This window comes from Bidens hawaiensis, unplaced genomic scaffold, assembly GCF_021521415.1.
Source record: "Bidens hawaiensis isolate Kalapana, Puna unplaced genomic scaffold, B.hawaiensis_p1.1 tig00061166_1, whole genome shotgun sequence".
Classification (NCBI taxonomy): Eukaryota; Viridiplantae; Streptophyta; class Magnoliopsida; order Asterales; family Asteraceae; genus Bidens; species Bidens hawaiensis.
The window spans coordinates 1-17,138 of NW_027501016.1; positions in this window are offsets into that span (position 1 = coordinate 1).

A 17,138-nucleotide genomic window follows, 5' to 3' on the forward strand; every position below is an offset into this window, starting at 1 on the left:
GGTCTGCTTTTTGTTCATCGGTGTGAAATTTCTCAACGATAATCAACTTGTTTTCATAACAGTCATGAATGAAGTGATACCGAAGTTCAATATATTTAGTTTTATAGTGATTAACCAGATTTTTAGTAATTGAAATAGCTGTATTTTATCTACGAAAATAGGTGTAGTCAGAAAATTCTAACGTCGCGCATTTGTTGTGGATCCACAACACTAGAGAATAGCATCTAGAAATAGCTACATATTCAGCCTCACAGGTTGACAGCGACACAGTCGTTTGCTGCTTGCATTGTCAAGTGACTAACATACTGCCAAAGAACTGACATCCAGCAGTCATAGATTTTTCATTCATTTTGCAGCTTCCATAATCTGAATCTGAAAAAGCTCTCAGCACAAACTCGTCATTCCATGGATACCAAAGACCGACCCTAGAAATACTTTTAGATAACGTAGAATTTGTTTTACAATCATCAAGTGTGACACCTTCGGGTTAGACTGATATCGGGCACATAAGCATGTGGCATACATGATGTCAGGCATTAAAGCTATAAGATACATGAGAGATCCAATCATGGATCAGTACAAAGTCTAATCAACTTTTTACTTGGTGGAATCTGGACCAATTCCATGATTTAAGGGTAGAGGAATATTGATCGTCGATGCATCATTCATGTTGAACTTTCCTAGGATATCGTTGACGTCCTTTGTTTGGTGAGTAAAAATACCATCTGATAATTAATCCACCTGAATCGCCGGAAAGAATTTCATTTCTCCCCAAGTGAACTGCAGTTTCGTCTCTGTGGTTTGTCCTGGTCTGCGGTTTTAGTCCAGTAGTTTCAAATTTGCAATTTTCGTCCATGTGGTTTCATTTCACTAGTAATTAAACCCAAATTCATTAACCCCGTTGAATCTGGTTGTTAACCCATCAACGTGCCCCTCACGTGAAAGGAATTTTTGTCCTTTTTTCTTCCTAAATAAACCTCAATTGTAATTCGCAAGCCCCCTCACGTGAGGGGTTCGGGTGTATTTTGGGAAAAAAAAGGACAAAACAGCCCCTCATGTGAAGTTTGTGCTGATGGGTTTAACAACAAGACTTAATGGGGTTAATTAATTCGAGTTTAATTGCATGTGAAATGAAACCACAAGGACGAAAATCGCAAATTTAAAACAATTGGACTAAAAGATCAGATTTGGACAAACCTCAGGGACGAAAACCGCAGTTTACTCTTTCTCCCCATTGAACTTATCTCAAATTTCGATTTCATTACTGCTTTCAATTCCTTGCATAGATCCTCATTAGTTGACCCATATATGATTTCGTCCACATATACTTGAAAAATCAGTAGATGACCAACCCCTTCTTTAGTGAAAAGTGTACAATCAACGACTCCTCGAACAAATCTATTATCCAACCGATGTTGAGATAATGTTTCATACCAGGGTCTCAAGGCATGATGTAATCCATATAAAGCTTTATCGAGTAGGCACACTTTTTCTTTGCGGATTGGATCGACAAGCCCCAGTGGTTGTCCCACATATACTTTTTCATCAAGTTTCCCATTGAGAAAAGCATACTAGACATCCAATTGGTAAACCTTAAAGCCCTTCCATGAAGCAAATCTAAGAATATTCTAATAGCAAAGCAAAGCTAAGAAACTAGTGCATAGACTTCATTATAATCAATACCTTCACGTTGGTTAAAACCTAGAACAACCAACCGAGCCTTGTTTTTGACAAAATTTCCTTTATCATCATGTTTGCACTTGAAAACCCATTGGGTGTTTATATGTCGTTGATTTTCAGAAAAATCAACTAATTCCATGCCTAAGATTTTTAAATTGTTGCAACACTTCTTGCATTGCATTGACCCAACTTTCTTTAGTCAACGCCACCTTATAAGTTTTTGGTTCGATTTGTGATATGAAACATCAAAAGGGAACCGATTTTGCAACTATGAGACTTTTGAGTAAAAAAATCTAAGGCTTTGATCGATTTAACTTCGAGTTTGTACCCCGCTGTGTAGGCTACCAATTATATTGTCTTCAGGATGATGTGACAATGTACATGGAGATTAGTAACATTTTCCTCAACATCATATCCACCGGAATTAGGAATAACTGACTTAATCAAAGATTCAATTATATATTCATGTTCAAGTGACTCTCCATCATCATCAAACATTGGAGTAAGTTCCGGATTTAGATGATTCACAATAGATGCATCTTGATTTACTTCAGGTTGAACAACCTTACACCATGTGTTGGGAATACAACAATCGGTACTTGATCTTCATTTTGAATATCCGACTGCTACTATTGATACAACAGTTAAACTGCTTCATTAGTTGAATCATTTGGTAGATTAAAAATCTTCTATAGACTTTCATAATCAAATAACCATGCATCTCAAGGCTGTTGTGTAGGAATTTACTATCTCTGACAATCGACAGGCTGAACTTGCACAATCCAGTTCATGCTGGGTAAAAACATACGTCGTAGAGGACTAGCATAACCAACAAAGAAACCTTCCAGTGATTGTGCACCAAAATTACCATCGAGATCAAGAAGTGTACATCGAGACTTAAACGGTTCAAGACACTTAAAATAAGGCTTCCTTCGGTTTAGTAGTTCAAAGCAAGTCTTTCCATGTTTCTTCATAGTAAGAATACGGTTTTAGTGTAACATGCAGCCACCACAAATTTAGTCCAAAAACCAACAGTTAGCTTCGAGTCGGCTAACATGGTGTGTGCAGTTTCAATAAGTGTATGATTCTTTCTTTCAGCAACCTCATTTTGTTGTGGATTGTAGGGAGCACTAAATTCATGAAGAATCTCACATTCATTACAAAATTTTAGAATTCGAATGTTCTTGAACCCAGTTCCGTTGTCACTCGAATTCGTTTGATTGGCAAGTTGTACAAATTTTACAACTTCTTGAAAAGAATCATCAGACAATCGAAAGTCTCATATTTTGTGTCTAAGAACATTACCCAAGAAAATCTTGTATAGTCATCAGTAACCACCAGGCAGTAGAGTTCTCCAATGATACTTTTGACATTCACATGACCGAATAGAACCACGTGTAATCGTTGAAAGAGTAAGTTGATAGAGTTGACCAACTTGTTCGGATGTGACTTTTTCTTTTGTTTTCCCTTTTTGCAGCTAATACACTCATCATTCAAATCAAATCCTTTTACATCAACCCCATCCACCAATTGATTTGAACGAAATAATTCAATTTTCTCAAATGAATGTGAATTGATTCCTTCTCCAATGCCTTTGAAATGAAACACTGAGCCATTTTAGGAGTAGTGGTAGCAGTACCAATGTTGAGAACATAGAGATCATTCTCTAGAGGAGCATGCATAAGAATCCATTCTTATGAAATATTGAATTTGGGCTTCAATATCATGCATTCCTTGTCGGTAAAATGCATTAAGAACTTCTTGTCACGAGTTTGTGAGATGCTTAAAAAGTTGTTCTCCAACTCTGTGATATAGTTGACTTTGTTGAAAATTACCATGCCATTGGATAATGTTTCTTCACCAATAATACGGCTACCTTGGTTTCCAACAAAACCTACATGCCCACCCTTGATAGATTTGACGTTATCGAGTAGGCTAACGTACTCGTCCTGTACCTTGAGGCTCCGCTATCCATAATTCAACGTGAATCATAAGATCATGGAAGCCCATACACATGCCGAAAGCATGTCAGTGAAACAAGGAATCCCAAGCCTTCTTGGTCTTGGGTTGTTTGATTTTATCAACATAAACCTCCTCAACTAAATCGTTAAATTCGGTTTCAATTGATTTAACATCCTCATTTGAAATTTTGGAACTTGATTATTCCTTGAAAACAACACTACGTGGATTCACTTTTACTTTTGATTCAACATTGATGTTGTTAGCGATCCAGTTTTGCCCTTTTGAGTTAGATTTCATAATATAAAACTTATTGTTCTTAATTCCAGATGTTTCACCTTTCTTAAAAATATTTTGTCCAACCTTTTGTGTTGGAAACTTGTCAACACTTGTTTTACCTTTTTCAATTTTTTTCTTGAGAAATTTTGTTGGAACAAACTTTGGTGGTACAGTTTTGACAACATTCATTGATCTAACAAATTGAGAATATGTTTTACCAGTGACATTCTTTTGTATGTGTCTACAATTGTGCTTAGAATCGTTCGGACACTTAAAGAAAACATGTCCTATTTCATTACACGTGAAACATCTTCTCCGGTCATCATAACTTCTAACCAGAGATCCTTGAGCACGATCACGAGCAGTCTTATGCTTGAAAACTCATTGTTAGACTAATTTCTGAATTGAGATTCTTTCTCACTTTTAGAAGATGTGCCATGGAAATACACAACGGTTTTCATAAATTTAGAACCTTGATTTTTTTTTTTGTAAAAGTTTGGCCTTTAATACCCATGAATTTGATCTTTATGATAAAACTCGTTTTTCCAAACCGATGTTTTGAATTGTTTTCACAATTCTCAACTTTTTCTATTTTAACCACATTTTCTAATCAAATTCAAATTTCTTATCTTTAGACTCATATTTCCCATCAGTTTTAAACACTTGTTCCAAAACAATTTCACATATTTAACTATCACAATCAGAACTATCTGCACTTTTAACAAGCTCTACATCAACAGAGTCAGGTAGATTTGTTTTAGGGTCATTCACAAGTGGAGTTTTTTACATCCACATTGAACGATTTTTTTCGATTCCATTAGGTTTCTTCTTAGCACAAGAACTTCATAATGGAGGTGGAAAACGATTATACCCAATGCTATGTTCATTTTACCAAAACATATTTTCCCTAATCTCTTCATCAACACCAGTTGTTTTGGGGAGAATGTGATCAAGCACAAATGAAGTTGCCTTGTAACTTTGTAATTTTAAATCTACCCTCTCAGTTTCAATTTTAATATATTGTAATTCTTGTTTGAGAGTGGCATTTTCACAATGTGCTGGCAATTTGTTTATCTTTAACTGTATGTTTTAGCATATAAATAGTTTTCTCATCTTGCCCTATCTTTTCCCACAAACATTTCTCACACTTTTGAATCTTATCAAAAGCTACTTTGACTCTTTCTAAATCAGTTAAAAGTGAATCATAGTGTGTTTTTAACAATATTCTACATCTTTTTCAACACACTCTTCTCATGGCAAATTGCAATTCTCATAGATATACACATCTTGTTCAGGATTAATATTACTCTGAGAGAAAATTTAAGAACGTACCTGATTTTGATTTTCCATTAATGCATGCTGAATTTGTACTTCATAACTTCACCTCTTATTTCTTCTTCCATATCCACGCTCTTTATTTTAAAGTCTACCAGATTTGATATTCTTTAGTCTCCTCATAATCATCATGTTGTCCAAAGTCAATCTTGCTATGTGGCATTTCCTCACTATTAAACCATCCTGCAAAAAATTTCAATAATATCAGGAGGAAAAATTTATTGAAAGAAATTTGGAGGAATAGGATGAATTTTATCATATGTTTGTGGCACAAATTCCTCTGATTGATCAGGATCTTCATCAACAAAATCTTCTATTGAACCAAAGGCACAAATGAAGTTTTGATTTTCAGCAACTTCAGTTTCATCGTTAGCTTCCTTAGTAACTACTTTAGCTACCTTAAATACCTTGACCATATCAATCTTGGCTTCATTGTCTGCTACTTCTCCGGCTGCAACATTATCACCTTCAGCACTTACCAGTTCTGCAACAATTGCTTGAAAGGGATTATTATTCCAACTGAACCCCTCATCAGCTTGTGAGTCAAAGCAGGCTTAGTTATGTGATGTTGAGGCTTCATTAGTTTTTTTTATTGCTAGATTTGAAAGGATCAAACAAATTTATTGAGCTTCTATAATAAATGGCTTATTTGTTATAAACTCTACCAAATGGATTTGAACCGTTATCAGGAACTTCCTGATTAGTTCATTCCTGTTTGAAGTACCGTTTCTCCTTACACCTGAAGCATCTAACTACGGACTTGTCAAAACCTAGTTTTGACGATGTTTCATTCAAAAAATTCATTCTGGTGATTTCCTTTAACCTGTGTGCTCTCATGACCACACTTTCCATACACCAACGAATTTCCAACATTTGCATATCCTCCAGATCAATCAGTTCTTAGACTTCTTTCGTCATTTTGAAATTTCCAACTCTTCCAGCAATCAGACATTCATACGTCTCAAGAACTGAACCAAGAAAAGCCATGTGTTCTTTCACATTCTCTGATGTAAGACATTGGTGTTCTTGATATTCACTGCTATGTTACATTGAAGTATGTCGGGATTTTGGTTTTGGGTCTAGTTGTATTGTTGTGATTGTTGATTTGTAGACATAGTGCTTGAACAACCACTGCTAAACTGAGGTCTAGGTTGATTTCCCACAAATGCAGCATCAATGTTGTCGGTACAAAAAACAGTTTGAATCTTTGGGCATTGAACAGCCACATATGTTGAATTTTAATAGTACAATCCAATATGTTATGTCACAGAAAAAGCTTTCATCTTATGTTTCTTTCTTAACTCAAGATCTTGGGCTTCGAGTTTTTCAATAAATCTGGCTAAGTCAATCTAGAATAAGCAACATGGTTTGATTGTTGAATCATGATAAATGTCCCCAATTATTCAAGTAAGCATTAACCAATTAATCGATATACTCATACTCAAGCTTCTTGATCCCAAGTCTCTTCATCTCATTCACAAGACGACAATACCTCTCAATTAGTTGAGCAAATGTTTCACCTTTGACTATCGTGAATATGTCAAACTCTTTCTTTAATAGGACCATCTTGCTCTTGCGCATGTCAGGGTTTCCACGGTCTTTAATGAGCAAGGCATTCCAAATTGAAAAACATGGCCCATTATGTTGCAACCACTGAAACTTTTATTTCTTGATTGATTGTTGCAAGATATTCAACATTTTCTTCTCTGTAGATACAAAGGCATGTCACCTTCTAGTACTTGTGATAGATGATAGTTTGTGTCATTCTCATTCCTCTAAATGACGTATTCTTCATCAACTGCTAGCCAAGTATCGTAGTTAAGTGCTTGAACATATGTTTCAAACTTGTCAGCCCATGACTGATAATCTTCCATACTAAGAAGTTTTTGTGGCTTATTCTACGTACCCATTTTATTATCCAAGTTTAAGCCCTGGATTAGATTTGTGGGTTGAACAACATAGGCATTCAAGTTATCCATTTTTCAAATTTGAAAAGTTTTACCAACCAACGTATAAGTATCAGCGTATCAGCTATATAAGGCGTATAAGGTATACGAAGTATAAGATTTACCAACTTAAGTGTTATAAGGCGTATATGAGGTTATGTGTTTATATGGTTTGTAAGCTTATATTGGGAGAACTTATGCGCCGTATAAGGTACAAATGAACATTTTTGAAATGTTGTTTGTGAAAATGAAGGTGTAGAAGTCTGATACTTTAGGTAACTGATCCAAACTAAGAATACAACATTTTTGAACTTTTGGTAGGGTTTGAAGGGATAAATCTTCTTAACTGATAAAAAGTTGGCAGAAAAGGAATGAAATTGTGGTTTCCAAGGTAGATATCGAGTCCAAAGCTCTGATACCACTTATAGAAACCAGTATGAACATAGAAACATAGAATTGCTCTGATACCACTTATAGAAACCAGTAGGAACATAGAATTGACGAGCATGAACGTATATAAGGATATCTACTAGCAAATGCTATGTGTGGAATCTATAGCAAAATTGAAAAGCACAATATATCTCATTAATCTTCATTATATTAATCAACAGCAGTGAAGTACAAATAAATATGACAAAATATCAGTATATGTACTCTCTGGACCAAAAGTTATGAACGCATATGTCAATCCACCTATTTATAGGAAAGCTTGAAGCTTATACGTCATGCATCGTATACAACGCATATGTTATGTGTCGCATAAGTTACACGGCGTGTAACTCATATACTTTCAGCATTACAATCACATTCTAAACATTGCTCTCTATAAAATACAAGACCTATAAAATAGACATTATGTATTAACAGGTGGATTAGCACTAGTAAATTGCTTGTACTTGAAGTTGCTCAGAGCAGCAGATGAAGCGGAACCATTTGAGTTGACTCTTTGGATATGAATCACGATAGTATGCATTGTAGTAGCCAATTCCTTGGTGATCCTTGCGGCCAGAAGGCGATCATGAAAACCAGATGAGCGACGTTGAGTGCGACGTTGGTTTCTTAGAGAAGACATTATGCGAGGACCAAAGATTAAGTTTCATAAGATGGAGGGTAAGTTGTGTAAATTTCATAAATTTGACGTAAAGTAATTAGACGGAAAATAAAATTGATACAAATTGTATTATTGATTCTTCATAACTTGAGGAGGGTTCGGATGTTGGGAATTAAAATATAGTGATTAGTTTGAGATAACTAGATTAATAGATGAGGTTTGTTTAAGAGTTGGAATTACTTCATAAAATAAGATGAGTAAATACTTAAATTTGATAGATTAGGCCTCCCATGAGCTTTCCATGGCAGTTTAAAGAACCCAACTAAATAATGGAACATAAAATTTGTGAATTTGGCCTCCCAAGAGCGTTCCATGGCATTTTAATTGGCCCAACTAAATAGCGAATTATCGAGATAAGGTAGTTGGACCGCCCATGAACTCTCCATGTCATTTTAAATGGTCCAACTAAATAAAGAATTAACAAAATCAAATAAGGGTGGTTGGAGCATCTCGTTAATCACTACGAAGGCTAATGCTCCAACAAAACATCTTAATCAAAGCGGGTTGAGAAAATGGATAGTTGGAGTGTCCATGGCTCTCCATGGGTTTTTCACCCAAATAACATTTTAAACAATAATTTAAAATAATTGGAATTTCTGAATTTAGCCATGAAATCACTGTGAATTCGGTTATTAAATAATGAATGTATCCACGAAATCCCCATGGAATTTCTCGATTAAATTGACCAACAAAAATCCCTCAATGAGTGAAATTGATTAAGGGATTTTCTTTAGGAGATAAAAACACACAATTTCTCAGCAGACAATTTACCCGAAATGTTAGAGGAAAAGATAAGAAAGATGAGTAAAAGGTTATTAAGCTTTGAAAGTCAAACCGAAGGTTCAAGAACTTGAAAGAAATCACTAACAAAAGCACCAAGTCACGAAATTTGGGATGGAGGCTGAGGTTTGCAGAAGTGTTTAGGCTTTTATGATAAGTTTGTTTAAATAATAAGGGTTAAAAATTCGTTTATTTGGTAAACGACTCGTTTAAGAACCGAAATAGTCAATTAATGGTAAAATCGGGCCTCATAACTAGAAAATTCGTTTATATTATCAAGGGAATGAACATGGAAATGTAAGAATAAATTAACTTTCTTGAGGCTTACATTTCATAAATTGGGTCGAAAATAGGGATATTTGACATTAAAAGTGAAATCAAAACGATTTTGCTGATCTGATAGTTGCCCACATCGCGCGTCCAACTTTGGGTATGCTCCCCGCACGACGCGGTGAACCTAGATAATCAGAATGTTTGGTTTTCTTCACATTTAGTCCTAGTACTTTCCAAAATGTGATTCTTAGCCATTTTAAGTGATTTTAAGGAATTTTAAGGAGCGTTTGACGAGTTTAAATGTTATGAGGATATAAAATGTGTTAAACAAAGTTAAATACAAATAATTTTAAGAATTCATTAATACGAAAGATCCTATTTACATTCCCAAGTCGGGTAAAGATAAACGAATACTAATACGAAAAATCTGAGATGTTCCATACAACATTCTTTTTAGGGCAATCAAAATTGAGATGCCCCAATTACTTGCAATTAAAGTAAGTTATGTTATTTTCCCAACAGTCTGCTGCCACATGTCCAAGCTGTTTTCACAAATCGCAGACTTTGGTTGTTGCGGTTGAAGTTTCATATATGCATCGCCCCAAGTGGCATCTTTTATAAGTCTTGCACAGTGGGATTGTTGGAGTAAATCCTCCATCCTTTTTTTTATTGTTTATCCTTCAAACGGGAATATTTATTTCCTTCACCATCTAGTCCTTTCTTATCCTCCTCCTTGTTACGAATCAAACCATTCATTAAATAACCAGCTAGCTCCATGGAGGAATCGACGGTTTGTGGCAGATGAGTCCTCAACATGTCTCGAATTTCCCGTGGTAACCTCTATATGTAATGGGTCACCTTGCTTGACTTTGGTGTTAACAATTAAGGAACCAGTCTACAACACTCTTAAACTTCGTATTGTATTCTTTGAATTTTGTTCCAATCACCTTATGGTTGAGGAACTTTGTTTGGATCGAATCTGTCTCATGCAATGGACAGAATTTATGCATAACCAATTCTTTAAACTCCTCCCATGTCAACTGATACATGGATTCTCTATCTCTTGACATTATTTGTGTTCCACCACTCTCGCACTTATCCCTTAAACATTTGAGACGTGTACTGAATCTTCTCCTTCTCAGTACACTTACTAATAATCACAACCGATTCCATTTCTTCTCAACGAAGTGTAGTTATGGCGTCTTTATCACCACAAAATTCTTTTGGTCCATATGTTTTGAAATCTTTGAAAAGACAACCTTCTATTCTTAATTTCTTTATGAATTTTTTGTTGAAGTTGTCACCAAAATTTGAAATATGATCACTTTCCTCACGTCTATTTGAAGGTTGACAGTTTTATTTTACTGTCGAGGTTCACTTTTAAGTGTTGCCCCATCTTTCATAGTATGAATAAGTGGGGTCATAGCATTAGCCATCAATTCTTGCATTTTATTAATCAATTGCACAAGAAATTCTGGAGCAGGTTGACTTATTGTTCGGTTCCTTCTTGGGTTAGAAATTTCTCTATTTTGTGAAGGAGGGTTTGGTCCTGACATTCTTGGTTATGATATTCTACAATAAAGGTAAAATAGATTTAGAAATAGATACATTTATTTATTATACAAATTATTGTACAAACATCCAAACTAGTTTGCAAATACTAGCAACTAATGCTAGTATTGACGGTAGAGTATATTACACACAAACTGTCATAAAGCTATCGAACGATTACAACCACCAACAACCACAATTCCTAATCTTTCATGAAGTCTTTGATAATGTTCTTCATCTTCTTACATTTTTGTAGTAACTCGTTTCCAACTTTCTTCATCTTATTGCCATACTTAGCTACCTTCTACCTAAGATCATCAGTTTCATCTAATGCCCTATCAAGATTTTCCACCTAGAATTGCGGTATGAAATTGGTATATCCATACCGTGGTGGTGGATCTCTGTAAACCATCATAACAGTATCATAATGATTCCTTCGGTATGATAGTGAGGGACTTCCTTCAAATGGTAGATTGTAAAAAAGCTTCGACAGCCGGTTCTTGTTGTCGAATTTCATCTGCTTGTTCTGATATGATAGGAACAACACCGGTATAGGGTGGAAAATTGCTTGATGGTCCATAGACATCATTGTTTTGAGAACTATTATGAGAGGGCATGTGAAATGATGGTTCATGAGAATTGGAATCTTCAAAACATTCACACTTCATGTTAGTCTTTATGTATAGACATTCATACTCATCATCATTTTCTTCTTCATGGGGATATCTGTGACAATCGTCAATTTCAAATTAACTCCGTTAACTCAACTCCGTCAATTCAAACTTAAGATCGCTGAATCTATAACGCACACCTCATTACATTTAAACTAGGGTTTAAATGACGCTTAACACTTACTAAATGTGTAGTCTTTCGGGAATTGCACCGAAACGCAAACGAGTTGACGCAAATGATTGGTGAATAAACGAAAAACGTCAAAACAGTAATTATGTGATAATTATGTGTTAGACTTATGTGTTGTGTGATAACATCGTTATAAACGTTAACTCAATGTACTAGAACTAGTTAGTTAAGCTAGAAAAGCAACAATCGAAAGTTGAGGGACTTGAGTGTAACATAGTATTATTATAAATAATAATAAACCTAAACCCTAACTCACTTTTTCTCTCCTCTCCCTCTACCCCGATCGGCAGCCCCTTCCTCCCCTCTCCTTGCGATCGGCAGCTCACACACACCCACCTATCACCTTGTTTTGATATTGTTCTTCATAATCGGAGCATCCTACACTCGTTTCTAAGCACCCCTCACGTTTCCCTTGGTTTATTTCTGCGTTTTAAGGTATAAATATGAAACCCTAACTATTGAATATCATATTAAGTGTTCTTATGATTGATTATGTATTGGTTGTTGATATTGAGGATCATATGTGATTTTGAACGGTGAAAGATTGATGAATCGTTGATTGTTTGTAAACCCTAGAGGGTTGCTACTAATTTTCTATGATTAATTATGTGTATTACATGTTTTGGGTTATGTCGTATGCTTAGGATGCATGTTAGATGATTGTTTAGGCTTGCTGAGTTTTTGACAGCAGTGATAGTTAAGATTGAATGATGTGTAACTTGTTGAATATAAAAGCAAACTGAGCAAATTATGAGTCTACAAAGTAGTACTCTGAGTCTAGTTTTCAGAAAGTCCAACCACGCCAAATTTGGAGGTGTTTTGGTTGGTCAAACGATTTAATTGTGATTAAAGGTCAAAACTGGTACTGGACAGATTGTAAGTTATGTTTAGACGACTGTAAATAAATGTTAATGTGGAAATTGGTTGAGGTTGTTAACACTACAGGGTACTTTTTTGAGTCTAGTTTTCATAAAGTCCAAACTTGTAATTTTTGGACAAGTAAAGGTTAACTTTTATTATTTTACAAAACTGAATTGCAAATCTGAATTGTGAGACCTGCTGTTAGGTTGTTTTGTAAATATCATAACTCATGAACTACAAGGCCAAATGGGTTGGTTCCACTTCTGGAAGTTAACTTATTGAGTTAGGAACCTAACCAAGTGGTCTTGCATTTGTTGAATTTTTAGTTTAACGGGAATTTCAAATAACATTCTGTTGCGCATGAATTTGACTGTTATGAGTTTGCTGTAATGTTTTGATCATTGTGAGAAACATATGTGGAATAAAAATATAATAAAATATGTTCTGGAAACCTAAGACATATATGCTTTTGTGATGATTTTTGGTAAATTAATTGTGATGCTATGATCGGTGGAATAGACTAGTTTTTCAAGTAGAATTCTGTCGTTAAGAAACTAGCTGCTGAGTTTGTGAAAGTTGCATGAAACAACGTGATTGCTAATTAATTGCCGTGTATTGACCAAAATGCCCTTGCGGGGAATAATTGCTAATTGATTGTCATGATTTGACCAAATTGCCCTCGTGGGGAATAATTGCTAGTTAATTGTTAAGTGTTGACCAAATTGCCCTTGCGGGGAGTAATTGCTAGTGATGTTCATTATGAATACATGACACGTAAATAATTGCTTACACATGTAACGTATCACAAATACACTTGTTAAAGTCACACACGATTCACAAACGAAACACGAAACATGTTGTGTGCATAGGTATTATGTGCCGGGTCTAGAGACTCGATAATATTCCGACACTTAGAAAAATCTCTTTGTTGTTTTAGAACGCTAGAGAGAGTTTTTCTGTGACGCGCATCTTGGTGAATTATTTTGGGAATACTTCGCAAACAGTGAGTTTCACTTTCCCCTTTTTAAACTTTTAAACGCTTTTCACTTGGGGGAGATAACATACTCCGAAAACGCATTTAAGATTTTGTTAATATAGATTATATATCACTTGTAAAGACTAAGTGGCAAACGCAATAACTAAAGTCCTTCATTCACATCGAACCGTTTAATATTGGATAATAGCGAGTCATTGTTGAGTAGTACTACTGGGTTTGACAAACCCCACCCAAAGCTAAACTCGACTGGAGGTCGAGTGGGTGTAATCTTGGCTAAACACATACCATGGTCGGGATAGACCTGGTGGCAAGGCAAATGATAAACAGTCAGCTTTGGTGTCGAACACTTAGTGATACTTGTTTTATAGGCTAGCTACCTATAGATATATAATTGACATAACACTATCTGGTAACGCAAAACGCTGTAACGCAAAACGCTGTAACGCAAAACGCTGTAACGCAAAACGGTTAACGCAACACGCTAAACGCAAACGCTAAACGCTTTATTTTATATAAACTTGTGAACTCACCAACCCTGTGTTGACACTTTTAGTATGTTATTCTCAGGTAGCCGAGGCGGGCGCGCGGTTTAGGATCATGCATTGCTTGAAACACTTTTAATTATGCAAACTTATTTTTAACTGTTATCATTGGGTTTTAAGCCGTCCTGCGTGACGTAACATTGTTTTCTATGGTTTTACGCTTCCGCATTTAATTACTCGTAAACGTTTTCATGGTTTTGAAACTTTGTTTTATGGTTTGATTATAACTAATGAATCCGATCCTGTTAGTTCACACCCTCTGACGGTAAAACTCCGTTAGTGGATTTTGAAGGTATGACAATATCCAGGTGGAGTCATAGTCATTCCATCTGATGATTCTTCCTCTATAGAGTTATTGAGCAAAGATAAGCCATGTTGCCATTAACTTAACTCCGCTGGTGAAAACGGGGCACGGTACCATTTCCAAATCTAAATAAAATTATTGTTATTCCAGTAATAAAAATTTACTAACCTGCACTTCTTCACTTTAACCATTCTAAACAACTAAGGGAACAAAATTCATAATGGCTCTGTAGATGCTCAAGGATTAATCCAAAACAAAATATGAACTTTATAACCAAACTGACCTCAGATTTAGCTTGATAGAGACAATCTAATTAACTTTGATTTAAGTCTAACCTGGCTATGTTATTCCAGGTCCTTGTAAGATACTTTGAGAGGCGCCATGAACCAAGAGAGTCCAAAGCTGTGAAAGACCGAGACCACTTTACACCATAAACTATGCTCCTCGTTTTTAAAATACTGGGCCCATTTTGCAATCAAAGCCTTCTTAATAATTTTGAGCGGGCTCAAACGCAAACCACAATCTTTTTTATCCTTTGGGATTCTCTTGCAAGCAACCCAATGGATCTTCCTAAAATCCTTACTTCCTCCGCAAATATTTTGTTTGGATGGTGTCCCACCCCAACTTAGGGCCTGGGATTGTGATCAATAGTTGGTACCTGCTTTGTAAATTCATCAAAGTTTAAGGTTTTAAAGCGGAAGTGTTTTGATAAGAATATTATATTTCAAAGGTCGGGAATTAGACACCCGATATGGTTACAAAGGAGTTTAATTGTCAAAACTACATTTTACATCATTTTATAATATAAAATTTCATTTGAGGCATCAGATCCTCTAATGGTTATCCACAGTCTCCAAACCTCTATTCCTGATTACTTGTAAAATAGTTTATAAAATATGTTAGCAACACATACTGGTGAACATGCTGACTTTAAAATATTTATAAAAACCTTTAGTTCATACTCAAACAACTAGCGGCCCTCTAGACATGAGTACCAGTTATATCACATTAGTCCAGCCCTCACAACCCTATAGACTGGCTCAATGAGACGAGGACCTGCTACCACGTGTAGTGGGGTATGCCTACCCTCTACCCACTTATGTAAGGATCCAAACACAATTATAAATAACCTGAAAGCCGGCAGATACTAATGTTTTAGGGATACATTATCCCATGTAAACGTTGGTTTTCGGGTAATTGACTTGATTAAAGAGTTCTATATATACAAGCGTATTCACCTTTGTTTTGAATCAGAACTTTCACTGATTTATGTATTGAAGTCACCTAGGGCCTATAGTACGAGAATAACATTGTATAATATCTAGATCGTATGATCTAACTTCATACCTTTATTCTGTTTTGCATAGCCTTTATATTTATAAATTATTTGTTTATATAAAACATTATGACCTTCAGTCCTTTCTTTTTTATTTATTACCATTTACGTGGTACGTTTCTTCTTCATTAAGAAATACATATGCTAGGTTTCATCTTTTAAGGGAAAGTTAATTTTACTATACCTTCTGCATATTAAAGTATATGTTTCTAAATTATAAAGAAACAATATTTTGAATGTACCCTCAACTTATGAAAAACTATATTTAACTTCATGGTTAATCAACGTATGGTCTATACGCCCCCCCCCCCCCCCCCCGACTAGGGTCTAAGCCAATATAATATAATATTTGGGCAGAACCTCTACCTTATGTGGGTGTTATGAATAAAATGCCTAGGCTTTGAGTGAGTGGCACTCCTACTAGTCAGCGGATATTTGAGAGAAAACAATGTCAGAACTTGCACATCCTTCGAGAAATAAAGTCATTAGAATGTTAAGAATCAGGCACGATTCTCGAGGTGAATTATGAGAGAGTGAAGTAGTGATTTGGGATGCCAAATGCAGAGCCCGATCCTGCTTTTTGTAGAGAAAACTTTGAACTCCGTCACATATCACGATTATCTAGAAAACCCTCCTTCGCGTAGTGCGATAGCATAATAAACCGCCATTGAATATTTTAATCCGTTGCGTATAGAGACGGATGAACATAAAATCGTCGTGTAGCGCGATGTAGACTAATTAGGGTTGCTTCGTCACCCTTGACCTGCCACGTGGTGCAATACGTTTCTGGTGACTATGATGCCCAAGTCGTGTATCGCTATGACCAAGATTTTTATCATTGCGTAGAGCGACACCATCTGTTTCTCGATTTTTGAGAAACATCCATCGTGTTTCGTGATGGATTCTCTTCTGATCCATTGTGTAGACCGATGGGTCTTGAATTCCAAAAAATTTATATCTTTTGTATTTGTCAAGTTTGGCCTAAAATTTAAAAATGTTACAAATTGTAGGTTCCCAGCCGGATCTACACGGAAGTATCTCGCTAAACTCGACTGGAGGTCGAGTGGGTGTAATCTTGGCTAAACACATACCATGGTCGGGATAGACCTGGTGGCAAGGCAAATGATAAACAGTCAGCTTCGGTGTCGAACACTTAGTGATACTTGTTTTATAGGCTAGCTACCTATAGATATATAATTGACATAACACTATCTGGTAACGCAAAACGCTGTAACGCAAAACGCTGTAACGCAAAACGCTTAACGCAAAACGCTAAACGCAAACGCTAAACGCTTTATTTTATATAAACTTGTGAACTCACCA